Below are 27,807 nucleotides of genomic sequence, written 5' to 3'. Positions count from 1 at the left end.
CCTGCCCAAAAGAGAGAGTTAATTTTAAAGCTCTGCAGCTTTCTAAGTTTCTTTTCCTCAGTAAAAGTATTCATGCATACTGAGGTCATCAAATACAGGTGTTTACATCTGCTTTCTGAAACAAAAGTCAACCAAAATACATTTAAGTATGTGTCATATACTTTAGGATTTTGTACTCTTTAATAAACATTACGGGCTGCCTGATAATCTGGATGAGAAAGCTGACAAAATACACACTTACATGTATTTATTTATTTCTGTTTTAATAAAGTGTGTATATATATATGAAAACATAGAGTTCATAGAAAAAGCAGAAGCCCTCCCAAGCAAGTAGCACCTGATCTCACATTCAAAATACATCATTACAGATAAAATAGTTAAAAGTTTAGTCACTACAGAAAGAAAGATGAAATTATAGAAAACAAAGCAGAAGCAAAAAAAACCCAACAATTTATTTAAAGTACACATACATTCTAAGTCCTCATATAGCTATTGCAGCCAGTGAGGTCACCCACAGCTGAGATTTGGCTCAGTGAAAACATTAGATCATAGCAAGAGACAATCCTGAGAGTAGAAGCACCCAAACCATCACAAAAAGATACCACTAGAAAGGGGAAGGGAAAAACCAAACAAACAAACACCAAAAAACCCACAAACCCCCCCAAACAAATAAAAACAACAAAAACCAGAAAACCAAAACCCCGTACCCCAGCAGCTAAAGGAAGATTTAAGTAGGTCTACAAAGTCTTTAAAAAAAAAAATAAAAAAAAAAAAAAAATAAAAATCACCAAACACAAATTGCCAAGTACCTGAACACAGTATAAAAACACCCCAGAACTGGAATATTTTTTTAAAAATCCCAGCTCTGAAGAGATTAACTGCAGAACTAAGGTGAAAAAATACCATCATGAAGCAACTAAAGTATCATTCTGTGCAACCTAGACGTGTCGTCCCATCACATGCTTAAAAGAAACAGAGGCGAGGCAGTGAATTACATGTAATTCAGCACACGTAATGCAGTTTTACCTGTAAACCTCCAATTTCTCCAAATAGGTTAATGTTGTTTTTTTTTTTGTTTTTTTTTTTAAGAAGGGAAATTCTCAACACTTCTGTTTTAGGGATTTGTAGAGAGGCTTATTTAGTTTTATAGTATGTCTCAAAGCAGTCTTTTTGGATTATTTATTCCACTCTTTTCTAGTGAAATCTTTCTCAAAAAAAAAAAAAAAAGGAAAAATTCTTATTTCTTTGGGTTTAGCTTTTTGCCCTCTTTGTTGTTCTCAAGATTGCCTTTCCTGAAGCTGTAGCGGAGCTGCTGCCACTTCTCATCATTTCTCTAGTTAAACTTGGTCCAGACAAGACCAATCAGCAGACCGATCTAATAAAATCTGCTAGACCACACTGACTCCACTCACTACTGTGAGGTACCTACACTTTGCTTCCCAGTAACCCTAATTCTGGAAATGTGGTGCAAAATCCCAAACTGACCCTGCATATACCCAAACAGATCTGGTAGTGTATTTTTGGCTTTAGTTCTGTCTTGCATGTGATCTGTAATTGTTTTATGCCTTCTTAGGAGATATAGTCACCTAAACAAAACATTGTGATATGTTTCAAAACCATGTGTGATTGCAACATCTGTAATGTCACTAATGATAGCTTTAGCTAGAACTATCTTGGCCACCTATTGTGGTATGTAGCTACGGCTACGCAAACCCATGTGAACCCCAGCCCACAACAACGTCCTCTGCAAGACAGATTGAAGACAGATAGATTAAAGTTAAAACAACCAGTAATCACACCTCCACTGAAGACACACTATAATTCTACAAATATTTGCATGAAGACCACAAGCAAAAAGTCTGGTTTTTTTTTTCTGGATTTGTATCTAATTGTGGACTGATTTCTATATCGAATTGCAGTAGGCCTGCAACATGAGTATTTCTTTCATGAGAAGTCAGAGAAATAATGCCTAAAAAAGAGAACTCTTCAAAGTTTGTGCCTTGCTGAACACTACAGTATCCCCTCCTCAGTTCAGGTTTCATGGATTAGCTGTTGGCTGTTATGCTGTAAACTCTGATCTAAGCCTTGGTGTAGCTAGGACATTGACAATGCTTGATGTGATTTTTTTTTTTAAATACCATGTGATTTTTTTAAAAATTTTGTTAACAAGAGAAATTTCACACAGCATATTTCCCTGACTGCCCAGAGTTGGATTTAAAACAACAACAAAAAAATCATCCCAAGTTGCCAAAGGAATCAAAGGCAACACTGAAGAAAACAGATTTTCTTCCCATTTTTTCAATGGGGAGCAAATCAGATAAGATTACTTTATCTTTTGAAACCTCTTATTTTCCCTTTTTTCTGGATTTATATGCATACCTATAGTCAAAAACATGAATTAATACTCCCCAAAACCTTTGTCAAATTATTCAGATGCTTAATTTCAAAAGAAAACGAACTTTAGAGAGTTAAATGTATATGCTAATCATAATAATTTAATTATTTTTCTATTGATCATTTTTATTGCTGCATTTTACACTTTACCTGATTATTTATTGGATAGTCTAATGAAATTCCACTGCTTTATTGCATTATTTAGTAAACAGAGTAGCAAACTACAGAAGTACAGCAATAAAATTAAGGTGATTTAGCAATAAGGCTGAATTTTAATTAAGTTACAGGAAGATGGTTTTGAAGATGCTAAAGCAAGACGGCTTACTCAACAAAGACAGAAAAGGCAGTTCCTCCCTGCACGACAGAAATTAGGAAAGCATTCTAGTAATTTCTTCATCTGAAGTAAAAAGAGGAGGGGAAAAAGGGAAAGAAAAAGCAGATAGCATTTTTCCTCAGCAGAATGAATATGGATTACTGCATATTATAAGGCAGTTCTGGGAAGAAAAAGAAAATTAACATTCCAGCAGATTCCCTTGCCATCAGCATTTCTTCAAGCCTTTATTCCCCAAGAGAGATATTCACAAAACCCACAAGTGATGATGATGATGAAAACCCCCGGAAATCCAAAATACATAACTCCCATATGGTCTAAAAATATTAATGCATGCATAACATTTATGCAGCTTTCCATTTATGTACAGCTGAGCAGATCTTTCAGCTTCACATTCCCTTTTATAATATGCTTCATATCTTTAATATTAATAATGCATTTTACAAGACAGCTTTCCTGGATTTCCCATTACTTGGAAAAAACTACATTACCGTAGTGCTCTGAGTCATGATGTTTTTTCCTGAGCTCATGTACTTCACACTGGCTCTGCCTCAATTTCAGTGGCCTGTTGTTTCTTCACTAGACATGGTTCTCCCGCTTCTGCATTAGAACCTAATGCTTCCAGCTAGAGAATGGGGTCATTCTCGGGACTCAAATTTGCTTTCTGAAACTCCTGAAGAGGTCACTAGGTGTTCCCTGGAAAGCTTTTACTGTATTCTACCTAATTAATAAACTAACTCATTCTCGTTAATTAAGATCTCAGCAATTTGATTTCCCTGTAACAAACATTGATGGTTTTGATTCTTTTTGGAATGTCTGAGCAAGCTGGAGAACAGACTAAGCAGACAGACTAGGCTCCTTCAATGCAAGTATAAGTACAGACAAGTCCCAGCAGAGTAGCCCATGACAGTATAAGGCATGTGTAAAGTCTGTACACAGCCAGGTGTCACTATGCAAGGAGCATGTAAATGTTTATAATATACTGCTGTTACTCCTAGCTAAATATATACCTAGTATTCAGCTGGCATATACTCAAAAAATTTTAAGTTTTGACAGATATGAATGAAGTTCTGATTAAAAAAATTCAACTATTTCAACCAGCGTTGGGGTGTCTCCATTCTAAAAACAATGCCCACTGGTATGGCAAATTCTATGAAAACCCAACAATGTCAGATAGATTTTTTTTTTTAAAAATACTTCTTCTCTGAGTGATGTTTTATTCTATCTCCAGCCCTCTCTATTATTCAAACAGATATTCCAGTTTATTTCAGCTGTGGAATAAATCCCTGGTTTTTGTGAACCTAATTTACCTTCATTCTAGATAATGGGAGCATGAGATTATTTTGGTTATTACTATCACCCTTTAGCTTTCCGACGATACGAGTAAAAATTTAAATATGATGTTTCAGAAAGACCATATTCTCCTGACTACACCAAAATAACCCAATTAAATAGGAAGGCCAAAGGCTTTTTCTTGCTAATGCAATGACATTGTGTAGCTTTTATTTTCTTATGGAAGAAACATAAAGGGAAATAGAAATACAGCATACTCCATGGTCTAAGATAAAATAGGTACTCTTCTTCCCTAAAAAGCATGCACCACTTGCGACAGGGTGTACACAGAGTGAATGTAATTTTTAGACATGGATCTTTTTTCCTTGGGACTAGTCTTCAGGTACGTTAACTTATATAATTCATGAATCTACACGAGATGAAGGACAGAAAGGTAGCAACACTGTGAGCGAATATAGCACAAACTGAAATGAGCAAGTGACAGTGATGACTGGGATGACAAATGACAACATTCATATTAATAAGCGCTAGATGACATTCAATCACTGTCCAGTCCTGGCTACGGTGAAAGACAATACAATGTTTAGGCACATCAGCAGAAGAAAGATGACACTTTTTAACAACTTCCACAACTTAAAAAGTCAGCAGGGAAGGGACAAGGTTACATACATCTATAAAGAGCTCTTGTTGGACTTCAGCAATACAGAAAATCTATATGTAGCTGTATTGGGTTTGCGTGGCAAGGTTTTGGTAGTGGGGAAGCTACAGGGGTGGCTTCTGTGAGAAGCTGCCAGAAGCTTCCCCCATGTCTGACAGAGCCAATACCAGCCGGCTCCAAGACGGACCCACCACTGGCCAAAGCTGAGGCCATCAGCAGTGGTGGTAGCACCTCTGGGATAACATATTAAGGGGAAAAAACCTGCACAACAGCAGCCAGAGAGAGGAGTGAGAAGATGTGAGAGAAACAACCCTGCAGACACCAAAGTCAGTGCAGAAGGAGGGGGAGGAGGTGCTCCAGGCGCCGGAGCAGAGATTCCCCTGCAGCCCATGGGGAAGACCATGGTGAGGCAGGCTGTCCCCCTGCAGCCCATGGAGGTCCACAGTGGAGCAGATATCCACCTGCAGCCCGGGGAGGACCCCACGCCGGAGCAGGTGGGTGCCCAAAGGAGACTGTGACTCCGTGGGAAGCCCACGCTGGAGCAGGCTCCTGGCAGGACCTGTGGCCCTGTGGAAAGGGGAGCCCACGCTGGAGCAGGTTTGCTGGCAGGACTTGTGATCCCGGGGGGGGACCCACGCTGGAGCAGTCTGTGCCTGAAGGACTGCAGCCCGTGGAAGGGACCCACGCTGGAGCAGTCCATGAAGAATTGCAGCCCATGGGAAGGACTCACGTTGGAGAAGTTTGTGAAGGACTGTCTCCTGTGGTAGGGACCCCATGGTGGAGCAGGGGAAAAGTGTGAGGAGTCCTGCTCCTGAAGAGGAAGGAGCAGCAGAGACAATGTGGGATGAACCAACCACAACCCCCATTCCCCATCCCCCTGTGCCGCTCATGGGGGAGGAGGTAGAGAAAATTTGGAATAAAGTTAAGCCCAAGAAGAAGGGAGGGGTGGGGGGAAGGAGTTTTAAGATTTGGGTTTATTTCTGATTATCCTACCCTGATTTCATTGGTAATAAATTGAATTAATTTTCCCCAAGTCAAGTCTATTTTTCTTGTGATAGTAATTGCTGAGTGATCTCTCCCTGTCCTTATCTCGGCCCACGAGCCTTTTGTAATAGTATCTCTCCCCTATCCACCTGAGGAGGTCCTAGCTGAGGAAGGGAGTGACAGAGAAGCTTTGGTGGGCACCTGGCATCTAGCCAGGGTCAACCCACCACAGCAGTATTTTTAATTGACCTAGTTAGCTGTATTTTCTTTTTTTGAATCCATAAATTGGAAGTTCTCCCTTCACTTACAAAAGGGATGAAAAAGAAATTGGTTCTTACCCTGAAATGGGAGCATGAGAAATCTCTAGGCTTTCTACATCACTTCTTCAATGGACTTTTTGCAGATTTGTTCTATACACTTTGGGGACCAAATTGCTCAGCTGATCCCACTCTGACTGCAGACCATAGGTTTCACAACAGGAGCTGTCAAATCCCCTTCTGCTCTGCGCTAGCTCCCCCTGCCCTTGGTCCTTCCTCCAGTGACCTACAGCATCTATTTCAGCCTCCATGCCAACAACAGCACGTGCAAAATCCTGCCCCTTCTTCAAAATGGGTGGCCTTTCCCACTCTGCCAGCTGGGAATAGACAATCCATTGAACCATACCCTTGCATAATGCTCCTTGGTACAGGCCAAAACTGTGCCCAGGGAATATACTAACATGGATGAGCACTTACCAGTGTCTGGTGCCATTTACTGTTATGGCACAGACAGAGCCTGGCTGTCCCAAGCTCAGGAGGTCTTCACGTGCTTTGTACAAACATATTACAACTGTGGCAGCAATACAACTCTATGTCCATATGAAGTACATTTATGTCACACTGACATATTGATCTGCTAGGCACAACTGGGTTTTTACTTTCAGGGACAGAACCACAACATGTCCAATGAAAGGCATCATATAAACGTAAAACTAGATGAAAACTCAATTAACAATATATACATAGTTAAATAACATTAAGGATCTGAAATTTGCCACAAACATCAATAAAATCAAACACCATACAGCTGCTCGTCGAAGTTTCCACTGACATTATATACACACATACGTTTTTTCTCCAGTTAGCCTTAGTTTTTCAGTAATTATAAACCTTTGCTATATTCTGGTATTGTATCATCAAGCAATTTTTGCATATAGCCACAGAAGCCAAATATTTACTGTTACTTGCCTTAGCAAAAAGTGTGTTACAAAGAGCACCTTTTATACATGGATAAATATTACATATAAATTAGCTGGGAAATACTAAGAGGTAAGTGCCATGTTTTTGCAAAGCAGAAAGGAAACACATGAAAGCAGCTTTTATTAACAAAGCAATGAGTGCTGTACATTTTTTCCAGTAAAAGCCAGGAAATACTTGTTGGCAGTGACAGATTTGCTACTGTAGAAGACAGAAAATCAAAAGAAAATGTTGACTAAAAGAATAAACTGCAATGTTCTGTTTGTTACTGCTGATGTTTACAGCAGTTATTTACCCAAGCAAATTATACTTTAGGAATTCTGAGGCACATACACTCAAATATATTAAAGGAACATATATTTCTGATACACGTAGCACTGTGTTTTATCACGTTCCCCTGCAGAATTGCTCATAGTATATCAATAGAATAGCCAGACACTTTCAAAAAGATGCTAGAGGAAAAAAAAAAGGGGGGGGGGGGGGGGGGGCAAAAGATCTGTAGGAAGTTACAATTCTTTTAAAAGCCTGCTAATAATCAGGTATCTGAAGTAAAGACTTTAGCCTGAAAGAGTTTGTGATGTTTTGTCTCCTTCCTCCCCACCATCAATCCTCACACACACACACTTTTTTTTTTAAAGGGCCAAACTGACATCATGATTGAAAGAATGACAGGACTCTGGCTAAACAAGGCATTTACCTCATAGCTTTAGCGAGATACAGAAAACATTTTATGTGCAGTCTGTGTAGCTAATAAACAAGATGGCAGTTTTGAGTCTTGGGAAATGCTTTGGTCCTGCCTTTGAATTTGCTACGGTCTCTCCGTACTCAGAGCTTTGCGAACAGGGATAAATCCCATTAACAACTGAGTGAAACACAGGACATTTGGCAGTATAGGTAGAAGATTCTTGTACAATACAGCAAAATGGCTCATAAGGACTGCAGAAAAGAGCATCCAATTGTCTATCTTTAGCCAAGTGGCCAATATGCCTAGATGTTGCACTGCACACAAGGGCTTTGCAGAGACCCCTTGTGCCAGCCACTGCAATGCTGGGTAAATGCAACTCTAACTGTACTGCAGGAAGTTTCTCTGCTGAACTGTATTTGGACCCTCTATTATAATGCATAGGCTTTACAGAACAAGGCAAATCAATGAGACATGCTGTCTTTAAATGAAGCTTTTTCCAACAAAATCCACGTGAAAGGATCTAGTCTAATGCTACCTAATTCCTTGTTGGCAGAAGAGAGTCCTCTAGGTACTTCCAGAGCTCTTTTAAAACAACAAAAATGTATATGTATCTATGAAACATTGATGAATCAAGTCCTGCCGTGTCTGAGTAAACATGTAATTTAGATTTAGCGTAATGTTTTCTGAATATTCAACTATGAGTTGATTGTGGAAAGCATTTAGAGTCTAATAGCTATATTAAAGTAAAATATACTTGCCAGAAAATTACTTAAAAAAAAAAAAAAGTCTCACGATGTATTAGCAAGTATAAGGATGTGGTTTCTTTCTGACTGTATTCGAGTTCTCTTCCTTAAGAAATGAATCACCTATCCTTCAGTGGAAATCTTCCTTCCCTTTTCTTTTGTATTATACCAAAGCATGCTATATTGGATTAAAGACAAGAAGAGAAGACTCATGAAATTATCAAAACATTTTAGTTTAACATAAACATTGGGGCCTAAATTTGACATTAATTTATCATTTTACTAGCATGTAGTTTCAACTTTCCCATCCCAACAAAAAAAAAAAAAAAAAAAAGCTTTGCTACAAGGATATATCACTGTTGTCTGTGTTCTTTGCCAGACTTCATAGTTCTTCCAGCAGTCATGAGCCTTGCTGGCTACACAGATGAGGGGTTTCCTTCAAGATCACTGCTTTTCCTATGACAGAAATTATTCCTTTCTACTGCCACTTTCCAATGCAGCTGTTTCTCTATTGCTTATTCCAACCTGTATCCCCCGTCACTCTCTACATACTCCTCCCATTTTGCTCAGGCTGCCATCTCCCAGAGCAGCTGGTTTAGTTGGCTGCTTGCTAAGAGCTGAAGAAGGTAATGAGGTCCTTCAGTGTCACCTTCCAGACTGTAATCTGGAGTGGTTATATCCCATAGTATATTTCTTTCCATCACATAGTATTTTTCATGGATTTTCCACTTTGGTTCTCCTAAGAACACTTTTCCCAAGCCAAAGTAGAAGACTTGGAATCTACCAGATTCAGTGGGGTTGTACACTGGGGGTCCAATAAAATAAATGAAGCACTTCCAACAGAACAAAAATATCCTTGCAGCTGACAGTTTTTAAGCCTTAAGAAAAACACATTAGAAGAGAGACATGGAAAGATACAGGCTTCTGCTCTACAGGCTGTAGGACAGTGCAGCAAAAACTCGAAGTCAGCTTCAGATAAGTGCATAACCAATGTTAGTCCACCAAACTACAAAAGCCTTCCTTGAGGCTACCAACTCAGCTGCTCTTCAGCCAAGCTCCAGCTACCTCCTCAAGCTTATCTGCAGGCACTCTCCACCTCTTCAGGAAGAGAAATCAAAAGAAATTGCTCTTCCTTAGGAAAGGATAACAAAATATATTTATCCTGAATTTCCTAAACTGTTAGAGCACAGTTTAGCTTTCAGACACTATACATTCCATTCATTCCTGAAACTATTTATTATTCTAGCAAGCTATGTTCCTGGGAAAGTGCTCTTGCAAAACAATGTTAACTATACATGTTGTCCATACATTGAGGATGAGGGGAGTTATCCATCATCTACCAAACTTTCAATCTCTTTATGGCATGAAAGCAATGAGAATTTGGTTCTAGGCAGCTAGTTTTGTTTGGTTTTGTTTGGTGGTTTGTTGTGGGTTTTTTTGGGGGGGGGGGGAGGGGGGGGGGCCCTGTGTATGTATGTGTACAGATAAAAAAAACAATCCTCCAACCCTGTTTCATAAATATGCTAACACTGATTTCATTAAATATATAGAAAATCCACTGGAAGTTAGGTGCAGAGATTCTCTACAGTCAGAGTACTAACACAACTTTAATTCTTAAAGAAACCTGCCGTAGGAAGCAGCAAGGTGAATGCTAAAATACTATTTATATATTTATGTATTATTTATGTAATGCTATTTGCAAACAAGATACAATGGAATAGAAGATTCAGTGTTAATCTGAAATATAAATGATTTGTATGGCATGTTGTCATGTTTTGCAATTACAGAATATGCAACCAATACTCATTTCAACATATAGGGCAGAAACAACTACTGACCCCATATGCTCTGGATCTCCTTTTTTCAAAATGCTGTTCATCATTTGTGTGTGTTTGTATTTCCCACCAAGGGACACAAAGCATGTTTACAAATGGACTGCTTTAGCAATTAGTAACCATCGTTAAAAATATTATATAGAAATTATTGAAGCCTTTTACGTTCCCAATGACTCCAGGGTTTTAATACTATGGAAAATATTCCAAGTCCTGGATGTAATCAGATTACACCTATATGCTGAAACAGAGAGTATAATACATATTCTAACAGGATCAAAACAGGGATTCTAACAAGATCAAAACAGGGAGAAAATGTTGAGCCACAAACCAGAGAAAAGACAATTTAGTGTCTATATAAAGAAATTATGAACCAAGTGGACCACAGCCAATTCTTCTAACTAAATCAATGAAATGGGAACACAAGCAACAGCTTACTCTATGTAACAGTTTAATATTATACAGAGAGTTTCTAACCAGAAGTCAAAAACATAGAACTTCCAAAGGAAATACTGAACATACGTTGACTACATCTACACGGACAGCTTAACCATCCAACTTGAAAAAATTCCTTCATCTATTTTTGATCAAAAAGTATAAGACCATGTTTCATTTAAAGAATTGATACTGAAACATGACCACCGGTTGCTGGGAATCTTAGAAGTCCTAACACACTACACGATGACTCATAAATGTACAAAGCAGCCAAAATTTGAACCCTAGGCAAAGCCAGCGTGTCGCATGCTCAGCCACCTGAAAACTACATGCATGTAAACAAAGTATTTCACCCACTCTGCTTTAAAAGTAGATCAACTAAATGATCTTTCCCACCTGCTTTGTCTTTCCCAGGACTGCAATGCAGAGGTATTTGTGATCCAGGAGCTCAGCTTTCTTCCAAAAGATTTTAGAGATCTGCCAATTTGTCAGCCTCTTACCAGGTTTACAACACTCAACAATTCTTTGATTTTCTTCTGCCTACCAGAGAAGAATGCTAATGACCAGCACCTGTGTGTTAATTTGAGTTACAGTAGCATATAAAACCACAGAGAAGATAGAAGCCTGTTGTCTTCATAAATTTCAGGAGTACTACTCAAGCTCGTTAGGCACTGTGATATTAGAACATTACCAGGAAGCCCCCAGAATACAGTAAAAAAAAAAATAACTTAATACATTCAATGAAGAATGCATGAAAAAAATTCATTTTACATAAATTTAGTCAAAACATTGTCATGTCTAAGTGCTTGGAATGGTTAGGAAAGCTGATGAGGCATAACAGCCACGGAAACATTTTTTCCTGTTTTTTGGCAAAAACAACACAGATAGGAATTTTATACCTAACTGATGAGTCCAGCACAATACTAAATCCAGCCCGTTAGCACTAGAAAATAGCTTTTTATGTTGATGGCATGAATGTATGATAAGCTGCATGGGATGGCTGCAAATTCAACACGGCTTGAAAATTGAAAACTAGTTTGAGATCTACAGCACATCTGTCTAGACCCAGCCACAATACTCCTTTGAGATACTCAAGTGATGGTTAAGGATGAATACAAACCACATAAGGAAGACTAACTTCCTACAGGAAAGGATGCAGTATGTCTTTTCATACTCCACTGAACTGTGCAGGAAAAGTATGCAAAGATTATGTTGACATTTTATATTAAAAGTTTTCCTTTTAAATACCACTAGTTTTTACTAAACCCACAGTGTATATTATCTATTACTACTGAAAAGCCTGCAGAAAATAGAAATATGAACGTGTTTTCTTGCTTATTCTCCTTGACAGCTATCGGACCCCTTATTTACTCTTACTGCTCTTTGATTGAAGTCTGAAGTTCTATTATTAGGCTGATACCAGATTGAAACTTTTATAAACAGTTTCCTCTCAATGCTGACCGTGATCAATCAAGGCAGCAATTAATTTTAAGCACAATTACTTCATTTAGGTCCTGATCACCTGATTGCAACAGTGCATCATGTATTTGTATGGCTAAGTGCTGCCACTTTTACCTGTAACTGGTTTCATAGATAAAACTGTAGGTGCCAGATTACAATCTAGAAGTTAAATATTAAAAGAAAAAAAAAAACAAAACAAAACAACAAAAACAAACCAACCCCAAAACCCAAACACAACCAACCAAAAAAAGAAACAAAACAGCAAAACCACAACAACCTGCGAGTGATTGTCACTGTCAATGCACTACTAGTCTTTGCTGGAGTTATTCAAAGACATGCTAACATTTCTGACTCTCAAAACCAGACTTGCAGTAGGTGGAACTGGCTTTGCTTCCAGCCACTGGAGAATTGGCATGGTTGGTTCTGGTCTTTTACAAGCTCTCAGTAGCAGGGATTTAGGCAGATGAATGAATAGTGCAGACATTGTAAGTGGTGTGGTATGGAATCCATTGCTATGAGTGACAGACCCTTAAAGATTCCTAAATTTTATCCAGATTACGACAGGATCCAGGAAATCTCCTAAAGTCTAAAAATCTGACCATTTTAAAATCATTATATGCTTAAATAGATTAAACAATAACCAATTCCTTTCAGTCAAGTCAATTTAGGTAAGAGATGGGGGGGGCAGGGAAATAACTGACATTCACTAGTTATTTTGCACACACCATTTCTCAACACTGGCTTGCACTGTTGAAAAGTATCTTTAGCAGATTCTTCAGCTGTGTGCAATATAAGTTTCACAGCACTAACACATGTTCTGAACCTTATGATGAAAACCAAGGCAGTCCTGAGCATACATTGCAAAACAATGTTCCAAAAGGCTATTTTATTCCATTCTATTCTCTCTCCCCAACCCCACAATGGCTATCAATTAAGTGAATGGCATTTGACCCAAAGGGAGGGGACTACTAAGTTTCCTTCTCTATGTTAAAAATCCATACCTAACACGTCAAAAGTATGACTTATGAAGGTATTTTTCATAACTGTTGCCATATGAGTATGCTCTATATCCTTTTTACTCAAGTGACTTAATTCATTTTTTATCCATTTATTTTCTGGAGTTGACAATCTATTTTCTGCTAAGCAGTGAGCTGTGTTTGTTAACTTTATTCTACCAAAAGGTGAGTCTGAACACTTCTCAAACATGCACCTACCACTAGCAGATATATGCACAGACAAATCAGCTGAAGAAAACAGAAGTCATTCCACAATTTGCTCCTCATTCCTTCTTTCAACTCTGTGACCCAAAACCTGTATTGTCAGTATTTTTTTTTCTAGATAATGAGTTACTCATCCAGGTTCTAATTTCTTGAAACATTATACATAAGACTAATTATTCAGACAAGAAACACCATTTAGCAAAATCTTAAAGAAAGAAAAGAATTTAGGTATGTGTAAACCAGAGGTTAGAAATTCTACCTAATTGCAATACATCAGATTTTACTGATATAACTTCATTTTACAGTAAATTACCTTTACCATTTTGTGGAATAGAAGAGCTTGTTATCAGCCTCACCCTTCACAAGGTAGAAGGGATTACAGTCCCCAATCCAGCATTACTTCTCATCCCTGTTTTAATCTGCTGGCTTGGCTGTTCTTAAGAAACCTTCTCAATGACCCGAGTTGGCATAGACATGTAAAGAGTGGCTGATTGGTAATCACTTTGAGTGAAATGGGCTGTGGGGGCTTGCACATGAGCCTCTTCTACTGAATACCTGGCAGGGGCTTAACGATAAGCAGAACAAGATGACACAACTACAGAGAAATCAGTTTTCTAGCTAGACTTGCTTATAAGAAGACATCATTCTTATCTTGTGGGAGTGTCTTTTAAAAACTATGTCCTCCTCTCAGGAAAGATATTATGGATGTTCCCTGCTGGTCAACTGTTTCATTCCTTCTCTCCTATTATTTGTTTTTCACTAGGATTTGTCTGGAAAAAACTTTTAAACAGTAGATGGAAACAGTGAGTTCATTATATTCAGTGCTGGACAATAAACTGAATGTAGCTGTTGAGTGATATTTTAACAGCGGTGTTACTTTGAAGATAAGTTGTTGTATCTTTGTACTGTTCATCATTTTCAGATAATACTGCTGCTGTCCAAAACATAATAAGCTGCAGTAATTAAAGCTATGGGTCATCTAAGTATGATTTACAGATAAGAACAAAAAAACCCCTGGCAAGATGAACAAGTTGCAATTAAAAAAACCCTAGGATGATACATGGCAAAGTTCTTTATGGCTTCATCATTATCTGATAGATTAAGATACGCTGGTTCAATAAATCACTTCAGAAATAGAAAGGAATAGAAAAATATTACCACATTTGTTGCTACCTAGACATGCAAAAGAAGTAAGAAACAATGAAAATTCAGATCAAGTGAATGAATAGCTATCAAAAGCAAATGGTTCACTGCTCTTGATCTCATAAGCATGACAAGCGTTTCCCAGGTTTGGTTTATCCTGAAAGTATGAAATCCCGCACTTTCCTTTAGTAAGTTGTAGAATCATTTGTACAATTACAAATCCCTGCTCCTGCAGTGGACAGTGAGAGAACAAAAGCAAGCAAGAGAGAAAGAAATTAAAAAAGAGATCAGATTGAAAACGTGAAACCCAAAGTGGGGAAGATGCTCGCCGAAGGCTAATCCGCAGACCTTTAGGTGAGCAAGACAGAGCGCCCAGCATCCTGAACTCCACTTTAGTACTTCATCCTCTCAGTCACACCATATCAAAAATCAATAATTTAATGTCTTAGTGCTGCTTGACCCCATAGACAATACTCAACTTCTCTGTGTCTCGATTTCCCCATCTGTAAATTGCATAGTAAATGCAAAAGGATGTTGCTATAAAAAAAACCAACAAAACAAAACAAAAAAAAACCCAAAAAACAAACAAAAAAGAACCTCAAGAAAATGCTCAGTTGAAAATACACATTTTTAACTTCTAGCCAGATATGTCCTGGAATTCTCCTTTCGCCATTTACATAAATAAGCAAAAGAAGCTGCTTGTGTTTTATATGGAAAATCTCTGGATGTTACTTTCAATAGAAGAGTCTAGGCAGTGCAATCACATAACAGCTGCATCTGCTGACAACGATAGCGGTATCAAGGGCTGAATAAAAAAATCTTTTCTCATTTTAATATGCTATAGTTTTCAAAAACTTTCTTCCTCAGCTGATTGGAAAATCATTCCTACTCCCTTGCACAAATCATTACAAGTGAAATGTATTTAGTAATAGCTTGTTGGACACAGCTGAAAGAAAAATCACATATGAGGCTGAACAAACTATCATTTTATGAGAAGATATGGCTTTCACTTGATGAGCTATATGCAAAGTAGTCATATGGGAATCCTCACTACACTGTTTCGGGATTAATGCTACTTCTCTAGAATTTTAAAAATTACTTTACATCTGTTTGATATCTTTTACAGTCAGTCTCTCTCAGCTGAGTATGATTCACAGCTGAATATGCCAGCAGTTATTAGCCAATTACATGTAGTTCATGCTTTCTTGTATATTCTTGCTTGTGTTACTTACTCTTGCTGCACTTCTAATGTGACCTGCAGACCACACTAACACTTAGCTCCTAAATCACAGCCTAATTTTTCAGAAATGCTGAGCTTTACAACTCTAGGAAAGATCTTCCACTACTTAATATTAGATTGTCAGCCTCTTGCATTACCATGCAGTTACTGCAGATGTACTTTCAACAGCTTCAACAGAGCAATACATAAAGGCTCTGACTTAAAATATCCTTTAAATACATGCTGCTAAGCAGGCATAGGATTCTCCACAGTCTTCAGCTGAAATGTGAGCTCATGATTAAATACTCTGTTAAAGAATACTACCAGGCTTATATTATCATTATTACTATTATTGTTACAGACCCCTGTAAATAAGAACTACATAGTTACTCCAGAGCTATGTATTAGGACAACAGAAACACCAACGTTTTCTTTATTATACTGTATTCTTTCAGTTATCACAAAGTATTTGTTTATCAATACAAAGCATGATAAATATTTTATCATTATGGTTTATTTTACAGCAGTCACATTTTTCAAAGTATTTCTATAAAGTAGTAAAATATGTTTCCCAGGCAATAAAAAAGGGTGGTATAGCAGTATGCTGGTTGGGTGGTAGATGAAATCTTAATTTAATAATATATATGTAGACATAAAATGAATAAACCTGAACTGGAGTACAAAATCTAATTGAAGGCATTTATAAAAAAATGTGTGTTTACACAATTCCTTAAATATCAATTAAAATTGCTAATACTGATTTTGGTAACATATGCTTTGAAATTACCTACTTTACAGCAAAACTAGAGTGCTTCTTCACAGGGGTTTTGGCTAACTCTAGAATTTCTCTTTAGCATTATGACTGAGTGGTAGCATTTCCTGGAGCAATACCTGCCAGAAAACTGTGAAACTGGGTATTAATATGCAAAGTTTAGAACACCAGACACAGCCTCTAAACAATTAACAGTGATAGGAAGATTTTTAAGTCCCAAAACTGAAGGGTGCCAAATTATCACACAGAGTAGTCATGTTGGGATACGAACTTTAAAAGTAAAAATAATTTGTTTGCCTCTTTTATTACCATTGTTATAAAAAAAAAAAAAAAAAACAAACAAAAATGGGGCATTAAAAATGTTGTTGAAAACATCTTAGTTTGACTAGTTAGCAGTACTGAAGAAAGGCTAGCAAGTCACTAAAAAGTGATTTCTCTTTTCACATGTTTGGAATTACACAATGAAACTTGATTCAACCACTGCAACATTATCCTTTCTTTTTCTCTTTTTCTTCTCCCCTTCTCTCCCAGCATGAATAGTTCAGCCAGCAATATTATTACAGCTGGTCAAGTAGTACACATCTTATTTGTGAGTGATGTGTAATGGATACATCAAGAACATTGTTAGTTAAAAAAGGATAAAACAGAGGTGAAAAATCAGTTCAGTTTATCATAACTTTCCATTTGAAGCTGTAAGGACCTGAGTCTGCCAGTTTACCAGATAAACTGGAAACCTTCTTCCTTCTATTTTCCATCTCTAGTTTTCTATTAATGTTACTAGTTTTCTAGTTAATGTTACTACAGTGGAATCATCTGTTACAGTGATAATTTATAATTCACTGATTTTTTTTATAGACGGTAATTTATTACATCAGCTATTTCTGTGCCTGGTTGACAAAAAATATCACTATTACAGATCCTAATAGGAAGCTTGATTTCAATATATGACAGTTAACACCTTTAACTTCATATACATAAATAAATCCAGGTTTTGTCATCTTTTCCGTCAGTTAAGGTGATGGCCATTTTATCTATACAACATAATCTCTGCCTCTCAGCACTTGTCCTGGCCCCAATCTGCCGGATCTTGCTAGCGTATAACACTGTACTTAGTTTTCCTGTCCCTGGAGTCCCAAATTCTAACCCAAGAGCTGGTCACATTCTAAATGAAACCAGGAACTTATAATTATCTAAAACCAAGCATTTTTTTCTTAACTGCATAAGAATTGTATGACTTGGAAATAAGTTTTCATCTTTGACGCTAGCAACACAAAATCCTTCACCCTTAGGCAAGCCCAGAAAAACATACTTACCCAGAATTTACCAAAACCCTTCGCTATTAACAATATTCTCCCTCACTGAAAACCAATAAACCTTTCTGAGCCATGAGATTACCTGAGATTTACTCTAAATCTAATCCTAGCTTGCTCTGAAACTACTGATAAACTCTTCTTCCCTGCTGGTATTTCACCCCAGCATGACTTCCAGAATCCCAAAGAAAAATTTTGGATTTTTATTATCAAAATATATTCAGCATCTACCATATCTGACAGCCCTGACACTAGCCCAACACCTAAATCAACTCAAGGCACCCTACAAGAGAGTAAGTGTAAATCATAAGCTAACAGCATCAGCTCCTCCCTCCACCTCCAAAACTTTCTGGTCAGGCCCCACAATCCTTGACAATTACATCAGATGCATACCTGAGGTTTACACTGGACTTGAACCAAGCCCCAGGACATCTGGTCCTTTGCTCCAGTTCTTAACCCTAGGTTCACACCAAGGCAATGGATTCCAGCCAGAAGACATTATTCCAGGCTTGTGGACCTTGCAGGATGGAATGATAAAACTTTTGCCTTGTAATTCAAAGCCCTAACCCCAGAGACCCCTTTTGATGACCAGAACTAGTCAAGAAACACTAGTGAAATCACCACCAGTTTTGATCTTAGCCCCAAGGTCTGTCACCATTACCTAGTCCTTCACCTTTTCCATCCGAAACCCTAATTGTCACTGCAAATATAAAACAAGCCTTTCCCCCACACCGGGTGACAAGGGTCTATTCATCTCTAATGTAACCAGCTGTAAGCCCAGTTGGCACACATTACAAGCATTAATGCTAAAATGAATCTGAAGAATCTCAAGTTTTATTTAACCTTAGGGATCTTTAACCAACCATGAACCCTAAGTTTTCCATCAGTATCATCACTGGACTTCATCTTGTTTCTATCCTAGATGTAGGCTAGAACAGGGATTACCTGATCTTCCCTTTCAAGGGATTCCACAAGGTATTCTTAGGACTAGGCTTTGATCTAGGGCTCAGGAAAAAAAACAGCAGAAGATATTGATTTATCACTTGATCTTGCAAGGCTGCAGGACTAACATGGACTGTGTGGCAGCAGGAAAAAATACGTTACTGTTATTTCTCAGAAGGCTGAGCAATGCTTATAGCTAGAGTTTGAAATAGGTTTGAATTCACTATGGAGGACAAACATTTATTGCTGTATCTCAAAAGGCAGTCAGAACTAGAATGAATGCTGGTGCGAGGTGGGCCATCCAGTTTACACTTAGCTTCAAGCAGACATATATCCACTAGACTGTGGTTACATCTGGAATTAAAGGTGATTTGGGAAACACAGCTTGAGGATCTCAATTTACTGCATGCTTCTATACTTGTAAGTCTTCTGAAATCCAGGAATAAACTTAGCTGCTCGAACACTGTTTTCTCAAATACCAGTCCCTATTTTATCGTTAACTCTAAATGTACCCTAAAAATAAATTTTCTGTTTCTCACTCACCCTCACCGTAAGCCTTTCATTCCCACCTAAACCATCTCCTTCACATTAAATCCTACAAGATCCAGAAACAAATGTAACTATTGTCACTCTATAGTCTCCAACCTTAATCTTTAACATATCCCTAACCTTAATCTTAACATCATAGCAAAGATATTTTGCACATCCTGGAGCTAAGCACAATCCAATTATCCTACCATATACCAATTCTCATAACCTTGAGGACTTTGTGTGATTCAGAAAAAAATCAAGCTCTTCAGCCTGTTCCCCATATTGCTATTTTTATAGGTTTTAGAATTAATTTTTCTTTTGTGGTGTTTGCACATGTGTGCAAAAATCCTGATAGGTCTAGCTAAAAACCCTATCATTTCTATAACAGACATTAGTGTATATAAAGTTGGAATGGTTCAGCTTTTAGCAAAATGATAGCATGTGTTTTCTAATGGCATATTTAAAGTAATTAATAGTGTAGAGCATTAATTTGCTAGCTTGAAGTGTTTTATCTGAGGTAATGAGGATATTTGAACTTCAAATGTTCTGATAAGACATTTGTGGAGTCACTCAGTGTTAAAGTTAGGTTTTTTAAGATGCTTCCAAGATGAAGTTCTTATAATGATGCATATGGCTTTATGCTGCTATTAATATCCACATAATATGAATGTAGTGCTAACTAACAGAATAAGGTTTCCTAAGTATATATTATCAGATAAGTGAAAGTGTAATTGGAAGATATTAAGGGATGAAAATATACATTCAAGAGAGCTGGTCTGAAAGGTCTTTTATGAAAATGAAATCCCTTTTAATCTTATTCATCAAGAGCCAAAGGACTGGTGAGCATATGAAACTGCTTTGTTTGAATATTTGTTTGATTCAACTCATAGAGCATGAAGTTATATCTAGGTTGGTTTTACTGTGAAAACATTCAAAATTATAACAAATTTAATTTTTTCATGTGCCTCTTCAAGGTTTCAACCTGATCATGAAATATTTAACTAACTTATTTTTTGGCATTGCAGTCAATAGATAGCAGATATTTAGTTAATAAGCATTTATGTTTTCCTTTGCTTTATTTTTAACACAATGATACCAAAGATATTTCAAATGTCCACGTGCTCTCTGTAACGTGGTTCAAAGCTTAAAATTATCTCTTTAAATTCATTACACAGAACAAGGATCTGCTAGTAGTTCAGTTCTGCAAAACAGTATACTCAACAACTGCTAGCTGACTTGCATGTTATCATGTGCTCTTACCATTTGGCTAGTCAAGAATATTGCTGCTAGCTGGTCTTCAAACAGCTACTCCTATTTAGGTAGGAATGAGAATAATTCAGGCAGGAATAAGGATATTCATTGTTAATTATTTTTTACTGTCTTAAATTCTAGTTTCCCCATGCAGAAAATACACAGGACAGCACTTTATAAACTCAGGAGAGGTATGAAGGTGAGTTGACAATGAAGGCGGCGGAAAGAGCTGCTCCAGCTTTCAGTAAAGGAACTGAATTCTCCAGCAGCAGCGCATAGCATAGCAGAAGGAATTCACGTTGGTTGGAGTCAGCCTTATGTATTTTTTGTGTATGGTTTGATTTGCTTATTCCCTTGTCTCTGTGTAGTGTATTTGGCAGGGCAGGGGAAGACAGACATGGGGAAGGGAATATAAGCTTGCTGATTTCCTCTTTTCCTTCCAGACTTCAACTTGATCAACTAGCATACACTAGTTACATTACAACCTACCTCGTCAATACCACATACTTCCTTCACCCTTTTTATTCATTTGAAGATGCTGACATTTTTATGAAAAATAAAAAATAATATTTGTTAGTCAAGGCAAGCCCAAATAGTCTAAAATAGTAGACACTGAAGAAAGTATAAGTTACTTAAACTTACAAATGGGCATGATTTTTTGGGGGCGGCAGTGTAACAATTTACAATTATTCTTTATTGCTACTGTCAGTCTGTTGGAGAAGTAATGAATCCACACAATACAACTAGCAGAACAAACCATGTACCGTAGGATATCAGTCAGCTGTGTTAGTTCAAATCCATCAGGAAGGCTGTTTATTAAATTTAACTACTAGGTTTCCTCTAAAGCTGAGGAAGACAGTTCATATAATGCTCCAAAATCCTAGTAGTAATTAGGTGGGGAAAGTCTCAGACTGTGGTAGCCAGTTCCTCAGTGAACTTCTGACCACAACCTCAGTGTTTCTCATCCTTGACTCGCAGCAGTTATCCATTCTGCCCTCCATCACATTCATACAAGCTCATCCTACTCACTGCAGATGCTACTCAATGCATACAATAACGGATTCCAGCATGACAGCACAAATATGCAATTACTACTAACTGCTACTCATAGACACAGTTATCACAAATTCATGCAATAGTACAGAATTTGCATTCAGAGTCACAGAAGTACCTTCACAGACAGTAATTACATTGAATGCATTTCTGAAACCACTTACATGGAAAAAATGAAATATGGAATTAAAATGTTACAAATTCACCAGCTGAAAATCTAGCATATACCAGACTATGTTCACTGAACAGTCATGTCAACCAAAGCTCTGGCCTAATAGTTTCTAATAGCATTTTGACTTTTTAAAAAGATCTTGGTCAGAATTGTTTGAAATGACACAAAAAAATCCCTTATTCCTTTAATGTCAAAATTCCTTTAAGTAAGTTAAATTGAAAAAAAATCAAAAGTTTGAAGTCAAAAGAAAACAAGTACTTTTGATTGATACCTATAATTCCATCAGTACCCCCCAAAAAGGATATCAGCAAGTCTGTCACCATACTAATTCATTCAGAAATTAAAAAAATAAAAAATAAAGAAAAAACTACAAGACACACACATTCTTAAAGATAAAAGCCACAGAAAAAATTTTTTAAAAAATTTCCTCTTTATCTTTGTTTCCTTTTTCATTCCAACTTTCTTTACTCCTTGTCTGAACATATTAGCCTTTTGCCAAGGACAGACACCATCTGAACAGACACCATTGGGAAAAAAACCCACAGGTTTTATGTCTTCTACAAGTCATATCCATCCAACTGCTCAGCATGACTACTGTGAATAAGGACAGTCCTTTCTTTTTCTTAACAAGTCATGAGGAAGTCATCTCTGCAACATTGTTTCCTTCATGCTGGCCTGAATTACTGAAAATGAAAAAGCATGCTTCCTGTATTTTATAGTAAATTATGCAAATACCATTTCCAACTCTCTTGTTTTATATAACAAACAGGTTGTTCTTGTGCAAATGCTAGTACCACTTTTTAATTCATTGCAGTTTAGTTATTTTTTCACCCTTAAACTTCAGAATGAAAAAGCATGTTTTACAAACTTAACAGAAATATAGATTTGTGTATAAAAGAATCAATTTTTATCCATAATCTAAAAAGTCAAGATTTTTTAAAAGATACATTTAAAACCATTACAACAGACATCTTCAAAATGAGAAATCATTTTAACTTTAGAGAGCAAAATGTCTAAGCTGACTACATAAAATATAACCTTCTGCATTTTTAAAACAATGTCTGACAAGATATGTCTTTGGAGTGGCCAAACCTTCACTATTTTGCCCAGCTCTTTTAAACGTGAGCTACTCAAAAATACCTTTGGATTTCAGACCAAATTTCACTTCAATTTACTTTAAAATATGTCTTAACAAACAGTGCAAGGCTGGGTAGGTAGCCAAGCTAGCCCTAAATACAGGGCTATGGTAAATGTACCCCACAACTGTGATAGCACAGCACTTCTCAGCAGAGTAAATTAAGTTAAGCAGAGCACTGGTTTTGTACTCCTAATCTTCCCGGGATACCTCTGAACCACACCACACTGTGGTGTGCAGAAAATCCTCTAGGCACTTAAGTGACTTTCAGAAAGATTTAGATACTGATGATGAGGGGCCTAGACAACTTTTGAAAATATAACTCAAAATTTGTTAAAGCACTGAAGTATGTGAAGTGTTTTAAAAACAAGAGCAGACTCCCAGCAAGTCATTAGATGCACATAAAGAAAAATGTTTCCCTATCCTGGAAACCCCTTTCAGAATTCTTTTGCCGTTCTTGGAGTACCTGTTTATTATTTTCGCACAGTATATTACTCATCATTAACCAATGGTAGTATTTTCAAACCTCACGAGCCTAATTAAAAAGCGATTCACGGTTCTTTTGCATCTCACCTTTGGTAACCTCTGGTTACCTCTGGTAAACTTTGCATTCATTACTCCCTCAAACTTGGAATAATCAGCAAATTTGCTGCTTCATGTTTGGATTCTACTGCCTAAGCTATTTATATAGAAATAGGACTAACAAGTAACTCCTACGAGAACACACTTAATTCTCTCTGCACTTAAAGAAACTGAATGAGTCCATTCGCAAGTACTCTCTGTTCCTATAATTTTAAAATCCAGTTCTTTACCTGTCTTCATAGCCTGCATTCTGGCTTTAAAAAGTATACACTGTGTGTGGAAACCTGCCATGTGAACACAGCTTTATGTAAACCTAATGGTGTATGTGTCACACTGGCTATTCTAATCTAAGGTCAAACTCTGCTTCCCTTACACGTAGTTCTGCACAAGACAATAAGGAGTAGTGTGAAACAAACCTGTTTTTCTCTGTGGTTTTGGAAAACAGTGAAATGGATTCTGTTATACAATGAACATCAAAAGAGGACTGCAGCAAGTGCATGTGTAACAACATCTTGTGAAGAAAACTATTTACAAATTAGATGCATGACACAGAGCAACTCAACAGCATATTGGAATTAAAAGGAACATTCTAGGATGATATAATTAGCGCTATAAAATATCACCATGCAGGAGAGAAGGAAGCAAGTGCTGAGACTTTTCAATGAGCAACATGTTTCAGAACGAGGTACCAATATCTGTTCAAAGAGGTTTTCATTGTATCATAAAATTTTTCATTTTTTCGGAACAAAATTCTCTGACTTCTTAAAGAGATGTTTTAGAATAAGTTGTAGGAAGGACAGTAAGAACATGACACCTGTGTAGATATATGCTTTAAATATCACAAGGGAGAGACTCAATAGTATAAAGCAGTCACACAGGGCAATAGCAAGAGATCAAATAAACCACTTCCCTGCTGCAATATATGTCCATGTTTACTGTGGGATATTTCTCAGATTCATCTTTATTCAAGCTCTCAGCTTGGTAATTCAGGGACTTGCCCCTCCATTGTTTCTAAAAAAAGCGCAAAGAGCCATTAATTCAGCCCTTAATACAGCAGGCTTTGGAGAGTATCCAGAACAGAGGACTGCAAGTTGCTTCTTCCCTGAACAAGATACTGTGAGATATCAAGCCTAAAGTGACTCCCAAAGCTTCCTTAGGGGTAGCATGTATACGTGTGCATAGCATCATCCTCATACTGGAGGATTAACTAAGACTGAATGAGTAGGAAAGATAAAAAGATTATGATGGCACTCTAGTGCAACCACAGATAGAGTTACTCCAACCAGCACTAACTGCTCTTGTACTATCTATGAAGGGCTGGACTGTTTTAAGCCCCCATCACATTCAAGGTAATGAGGGTCAGGTAGCCTTTGCTGATTCTCTGGTTCTCCAAGGTCTGGTAGCATTAATAATACACTTCTACCACAGAAATCGGATGTGATGACCCAGCAGTGTTTCTCTGAAGCTATTCTCAAAAAAAAAAGAATGCTTTCTCCTGTAACGACTTACTTATCATGTGCTGCAAAGTTGCCTTCAGGCAAGTCCTGAAGGACCACTGGGAAGTTTGTAGCAGAATACAATAATCATATTTTTAAGTCATTTTAAATGTTGATACTTAATATATGATGTAAACATGATAACCACAGAATGCATGATTTAAAACACTGACCATTATTAGTGTATATTAAACGAGATATTTAAAATGGAAGTAATAACAGTATTTAGAGACAATTTTCTGAACCAATAAAGTTTCAGTTGCAGCAAACACAAAACTGCGATGTTTGCAGGCACATTGGTAGACTGTGAAATTTAGCTAAAGGAACAGCTAAATGCCATATGATACTACTTTTCAATGCCATCCATACGTTTCTCCGTCTGTGTAAACTTGTTTGGTTTCTTTTAATATTCTTACAACTCTTCAACTAGCTGTTAACTACTAATGCTTCCCATTGTTTTTTCAAGTCAGCAGCTCACATGAGAACAGCTGTATTTACCTTCTTTTGTTCTTTTTAATCTATTGATTTTTCTAATCTGTTGATTATGGAGTAAGTGCCTAACATTTCACTCCTGTTTGTTTCTTTACAATTACTAACAATGTCCCAGCTTTAAAAACATAACTGCATAATTACTCGAGTATCCTAATAATGTCAGAACATTGCTACCGTTTTAAATCGTGTTCTCATACCTCATTCTGCCCTAAAAAACTCGTACAGTATGGTTATTCCTGCAATATAAAAGTTGCTTTATAAGGGAAGATACAATGAAGTCAATTCCAACACTACAATGTACAAAAACATCCTCAGGGCACAAGTGACTGACAAAGAGGATCAGGTGGCATGAAAGGACAACATGTCTTGTAGTGGCAACATTTTCTACGTGGGCATCGAGACTTAGATCTCCTGAGGAACAGGAGTGCCATGCTGTAGTGATTCTCAGACACAGCAGATGCACGTGGATGTACAAATTTCTCATAACAAAATATATGTCAAAGTATTCAAATAATCAGGCATTTTCAGTTCACTGCAGATTTTACTGAGCAAAGGACCAAAAGTCAGCTACACTATCATCAGTACAACTCCCGCCAGGATCTGCAAAGAAAACAGGATGCTAACATCTGAGTTCTACCATGGAACAGCCATGCTCTGTGTGTATTCATGGCTATTGACCTTCTTGTTGATGCACATGGGGAAAAAAACCTAGAAAGATTAATTGAATCCTTTTCTGAAATGTAATCATATTCATCATCAGGTATTTACATGAAAATTGTTGTAAATATCAATTGGGTTTGAAAGGAAAGAGAAATGGGTAAGGTTTAGGCTCAAATTTTATAAACAGGCAAAGTAAAACTGATGAAGTACCAATGAGAAATTTGAGACAAGTAACATAAGAACTTGAGAGTACTCTTTTATATTTAACAAACTAAATGAATGCTTTTGTTGTCAATGACAAGGCACACATGCACACAAATTTCCAGGCAGAGCTGGGGCAATGACATGGATGGCTAAGACCCTAGGAACAGCTGATAGCCAAACATCCTCTCCTCATTTTCCTGTAGAAGGGCTGGCCATCGTCTTAATCCTTGGGCTCTGCAAGGACACAGTCACATTCAAAGGCTCTGGACAAGATATTGACTCAACCTTTGTTCTTATCAAACAATATAGACGAATAATTGGCGATAAAACCTGGATTACGTCCAGAGTGTAAAAGCAAAAACTACCTTCTGTCTAAATACATCTTATGTATGGGAAAATTGGAATTGAGTCCCACTTTCAAAAGTAAAATAGGCAAGCATAATTGTATACATGCTTTTTGCAAGGTGTTGTGAAATAAACACACATCCATGTAACACCTTTTTTTAGCATCTCAGGTAATTTTGCTAGTGTGGAACTCTTCAGCCCTATTTCTAATTTTAAGGACCTCTCAAAGTTCAAGATGGCTCAGAAAAATTCTAACTTCAAAAGTAAAATGTGTCTTAAAAGCAAGAAGGCCAGATGAAGCTATAATTACTGTATGTGCTGACTGTAGCAGCGCTGAAGTCTGCATTTTATTGCTTTGACTCTGATAAAGTGCATGCAATCAATGCGAATTATTACAAAAGAGGAGATAATTTTGAAAATACGTCAAAAATGCAAAAATTTGAAAGTTAGATGAAGTTGAGATAGCTGTATGGATTTTGAAAAGGTTTGTAAATTACACAAAAAATATCACCCTGTTTCAAAGTAGATCTCAAATCCTTTTAAGCAAGCTCTAATATTATACACAGTTCCCGATCCTGCATTTCCAGCTATGAGCGGACATTCTTAACTCTTAACTTGCCTGTATGATTGCTTGTTTTTGAAAGTGGGAATGAGGTCCTGTGTTACTAATGCCAGCCAACTTGCTTTATGGCCATGCTCTTTTGGAAGCCTTCTAGACCAGTTTATTAAGAAATGTAAGCACAGACTCAGTAGCTAATTATCACCCAATATTGTTATTTCATTTCTAATGCATACCGATGCTGGAAAGAAGATATTCTCCTAAACCTAGAGTACGACTACCACAGCAATAGCCACCCAGTCTGTGACCTAACCAGTCTGTATTTTGTTTTTCAAAGGTTCATGCCAACATTTTATTTTAGTTTCTGTCGACGTGAACAAATTCTCTGTATCAGGCTCAAATCTTATGCAAATCTAATTAAAACCATCAGTTTCATTCAGGTTCACATACAACTAAGCTTTAGTAAGCCTTGCAACAGATCAAATCTACATTTTGAATTTCCAGCGAGATCCAAAGAGAACCAAATACCATGTCCAGCTTTCAAAGGAAGCATTTAATAAACTCTAGTTCCTATGCTTATGCCTATGTTAAAGATGTATGATAGTCACAGGAATTTTGAATCAATAGAGTCAGAAATAGAATAAAACAGAGAATTTCCAAGTGAAACTCA

This window comes from Harpia harpyja, chromosome 18 (assembly GCF_026419915.1).
Source record: "Harpia harpyja isolate bHarHar1 chromosome 18, bHarHar1 primary haplotype, whole genome shotgun sequence".
NCBI classification, from domain to species: domain Eukaryota; kingdom Metazoa; phylum Chordata; class Aves; order Accipitriformes; family Accipitridae; genus Harpia; species Harpia harpyja.
The sequence above is the reverse complement of the archived record's forward strand: the minus strand, read 5'-3'. Positions refer to the sequence as shown.